Source organism: Musca domestica, unplaced genomic scaffold (genome assembly GCF_030504385.1).
Source record: "Musca domestica strain aabys unplaced genomic scaffold, Musca_domestica.polishedcontigs.V.1.1 10, whole genome shotgun sequence".
Classification (NCBI taxonomy): domain Eukaryota; kingdom Metazoa; phylum Arthropoda; class Insecta; order Diptera; family Muscidae; genus Musca; species Musca domestica.
This window is the reverse complement of record NW_026712115.1, coordinates 20477074-20481576: the sequence shown is the minus strand read 5'-3', so window position 1 is coordinate 20481576 and position 4503 is coordinate 20477074. Positions and strand designations below refer to the sequence as shown.

The following is a 4503-nucleotide window of genomic DNA, read 5'->3' as shown; positions in this document are numbered from 1 at the left end:
CTACTAGTGCAGAGGCCTCTAACTACCATTTGGCTGACTTGCAAGAATCTCCTCGTGAAAACTATGCAATTGTCATTGGGCTTATATGAATGTTTAATCATTTGGTTAGGGCAAAATATGCCAGCTTCGTTGCCTACATCCATCTTGGAACCGTCTGTGTAATGTAGAGGTAACGTAATTTCAATGGTCACTAATACTATTACTGTTTAATTTAGAATTGTATTAAATATTGCTTTTTATTGACCCCTGGTTTGGTCCTTAATTATTCGTTAAAATGTACGCGCTACGGTTTATTGCAACCTTGTGCTAGCTCCTTTGACATTTTAACGAGTAATTAGTTGTCACTTGTTTTGCCGCCTCCTTTAGACATCAAGTAGTATTTGTCATTCGGACAGACAACACCCGCAATATCGTTTGCAAGCACATATCGTTGTGCATAAAAGGGCATATAGTTGCCAAAGGTAATATCGTTACCAACCAAATTAGGAATAAATAGATCTATTTTATATTAAGGAAAACCCCTTGTGTCTTTATTTATCTTTTTGCATATACCCTACGGCCAACTGCTCGACGCATTCGGCATTCACTCCCATCGGCGGAGCCCCTATGAGCTAACAATTACCTTCACCTAGAAAATTTGATCTTGGCCAATTCTGAAGGCGTTTTGGTGCAAAAAATAAACATTTTCTTATTATTCTTTCAAAAAAAGGTAAAATTTTGAATAATATAGAAACCCTTGAAAATTAAGTACGATCTTTGAAGTTATGATTAGAAAATTTTTCAAAAAGAAAAATATGAATTTAAGGTACTACAAAGACCTGATACGATCTCTTGAAACGAATCTAAATTTTAAGGTGGACTTTTACCTGACGAAGTAGCGGACTCTTGCTTGTATTGATTATATTTACGTAGGATTCCTCCAGCAATTAGCATTTCACAACCAAAATGCAAAAAAAATGCAATAGCAACAATAAATCCGCAAAGTTTAACGTGATGTGGGATCCCAGCTAACATTTTTTTCCGAGGGCTCTGATGTCCGATTTTTTGTCGAGATTTTCTGCAGTTTCTTCAGAAAAGTTTCCGAGTAATCTGCACATACTCGTTTCTTTTGTTTTGTTTGAACAAACAAAGCTAAAGAGAAAAAAAAAACAGCGTATACAGAGAGTTAACTCTTTTTTTGGCGTGAATTTCTAATGTTACTCCAGAAAAGTTTCCGAGTAATCTGCACATACTCGTTTCTTTTGTTCCATTTGAAAAAAAAAAACACAAAAATTAGCAGAGAGTTAACTTTTTTCTGTTGAGATTTATTTTACCTTTCCTTTCGAAAAGTTTCCGAGTACTCTGCACATGCTCGGTTGAAATTATTTGAAGAATTTTGTGCATACAACTTTTTTGTTTTTTTTTTTTTTTTTTTTTTTTTTTGATTATGATCAGTTTGTCGTCAGAATTTGAACGGAGCACGAGTGCAGTGTGTTGCAGTGAAAAGTTAAAATGAAAATTAAAGGAAGATTTGGACCTTAAGTACCTTATGGTAAGTAAGCACCTTTCTACAATTACTACTTTTAATAATATCTTAAATTGTTTAGCTACGCCGTTTAAAAAATCAACGCCATGACAATGTAAACACTTTTACATATGATTTTTCAAACTGACGAGGTCAACGTTTTCGTGGCACGATATGTACCAAAATACAGCTGTAAAGGACATCTATTTTATTAGGCTCGTTAAAGGTTTGTATCCTTGTGTTTTAAACTCTTTGATAATTTAAATAATATTTTTTTTCATTTTTATTATTAAGATGCGGCATTGAAACATATTCCGGGAGCTATGGGAAGTACCATATAAAACATTTCTTCAACTCGGCTAAAGGTAGGCTTAACAAACCTTAAGCTGGGCCAAAATCGAAGTATTTCCACCCTTAATTATATTGATTTAGATTGAATTGCAACTTTTGATGTTTTTTATATATTAATTTCCGTATTCCTTATATTTTACAAAAAAAAAAAAAAATGAATACAAATGTTCTGTCATTAAATTGAAAAATATAAACATAATCAATTATCTAAAAACTAGATAAAGTTTTATTATTTCGGATTTTCGATTACAACTATAGAATAAATTTAGATTTTTTTGCGAATTTCGTATCAAACATCCTATTATTTTCCGATTTTAGAATGAATTATTCGATTTTTTTCCGATTTTCGGATAAAACTATAGAATAAATTCAGATATTTTTCCGAATTTCGAATCAAACATCCGAAATTTTTCAGAATCTCGGATCAAACATCCGATACTTTTCCGAATATCGCATCAAACATCCCATATTTCTCCGATTTTCCGATAAAACTATAGAACAAATTCAGAATTTTTCCGAATTTCGTATCAAACATCCGAAAATTTTCCGAATTTCGTATCAAACATCCTATATCTCTCCGAATTTTCCTTTTTTCTTTGCCGAATTCTATACGAATTCGACCCGAAACTCTTACGTTCTTTCAGAATTTTTTCCGCAAAATCTTTCAGAATCTTGGGCAATCTCACACAATTTTCTTCCGATTTCTTTCCGAATTCGACATCAGAGTCGGAAACTTGTGCAGAGTTTTTTTCCGAATTCGGAAGAAAATCGGAAAAAAATGTTTGCTGGGATGGTGAGAGATGTTAAGGTGAGAGTTATGCGAGTGTGTGTTGTGCAAAGTAAGACTAAATGTAAGTAATAAAAAACATAAATATAATCAGTAGGTATAATTTAAATATATTCTTATATATATATATATAAATATATTCTATGTCTTATTGGCGATTATTTCTTTTCTTAACAACAAAATTATCTTCAGTAATTTGGTGTGGCGACAGAGGCTCGCAGAGGGAAGTTGCCGAAGAGTTGCCCGTGGTGTCAATCAGCATCCGTGATATATTGGGTTCGGAGTTGTAGTGGAACGTATCAAACTTATACAGGTACCATTCCATTCTCAAGTATGTACTTAATGGACATTGACCCATAATATTGCTGGCTTCACGCCAGCCAAGATACGCTGTAAAGTCTTCTTTAAATTCAGGTAGCACACAGAAATAGGTTTAAAATCCCTTCCATTTGAATTCTTAATTGGCTTTTGTGTATTGTTAAAGTTTTGTACGTTGTTTTAGTTTGTCTCTAATGGCCTCAATGGCGTTCTTCTTGCACCCAATTTACTTTAAGTAACTTTTGTTTTAATGTGTTTAAACTTTACAATTAACGTTTCTTTTAAACTGCCAATGGTTTTGAAATCATTAAAATTTAAATTATGTTGTTATCTTGTTATTCGCCATAGATTCCATACAAATCTTTCTTAAAGTCCGCCCGAATGTTTTCAAAAGTCCATCCTACTTTTACTTTCTTGACTTTCTCTCAGTGTATAATAAACTGTATTTGCTTTCACAGTTATTATCTTCTGGTCAAGTTAATAATTGTGATGTTGTATAATTGGGTTCATGTTTTTTTACTTTCTAGACTGTAGTTATTGATCCTTTTTGTTTGGTTTTTGTTTTGCAAGAGATCTCCGCCTCCTCCGTCTCTTGACGCTTGTGTGAGAAGAAGCTGCCGATTTGCTCTGCTGAGTGTTTGGCTTTGCTTCAGGTTCCAATTTGTCTACGAAACCGTAGCTCCTTGGGCTTTGGTGCGAGCACACCTATTTTCTGGAAAAAGAATCCTTTCCACCAAGAGTTTGAGCTTAGGAAAGCAAGAGTAAATTCTTTCGAACTTCCTCACGGACCTCAGATTAGTCTTGATATATGAGATTTTCTCCTCGATTTGGAAATCCTGTGCCAGTCCACGAATTTGCGGAGATGTATTTTGCATCTCTAACTTCCTTGCCGCCATTGCCAATGGTTGTTTTGGATAATGTTTCGATTTTCGAGATTTTAAAGAGGCGGATTATACAAAGTATTACTATTTCAACCGACGAGTTAGAGTGTTTAAATGAAGGTACCAAGTGTGTTTGCGCTAAGAGAACAAAATTACAATTACATATAGTTTTAATGAGGCACAGCTTTACTAAAGGAGATTATTTGTAGAAATAAAACATTTTGTAGACTAACCAGTAAAGTCCATGCCATATAGAAAAATTGTCCAAGTTCAGTCTGGCACGAATTCTTTTCCCAGGTGCATTTTATTTCAGACCACATCAAGCAAGTAAATCCATGTACGACACGCATGCATATCCATATGGACGAAATGTCACAATTTCAATCTCATTTATGGTGATAAGAGAGATATAGAAGTGAGAAAGTGACAGTTTATATAGAGAGAAGTATAGCTGGTGGTCTGCATTGACAGGGAATGCTTTTAGCAAATTTGTAGATTCATCTATGTTTGAGAAGAACGTTAGATAAGTTAGCCAACTCAAGCTAATTCATCAGCAACTTCATTTTATATAGCTATGTCTAATAAAGCTCACTGAATTCACGTATTACTGGAGCACTAATCCTTTTCTACTAGTGCAGAGGCCTCTTACTACCATTTGGCTG

General features: G+C 34.0%; 1 long non-coding RNA gene across 1 annotated transcript; it reads left to right on the top strand.

Moving 5' to 3' along the window:
* The first annotated feature begins 1017 nt into the window (after positions 1 to 1017).
* On the top strand, positions 1018 to 2629 carry LOC109614470 (uncharacterized). Its single transcript, XR_002195560.2, has 3 exons — positions 1018 to 1531; positions 1587 to 1730; positions 1799 to 2629. It is a non-coding gene; the product is annotated as an uncharacterized LOC109614470 (long non-coding RNA).
* The last annotated feature ends 1874 nt before the right edge of the window (positions 2630 to 4503 follow it).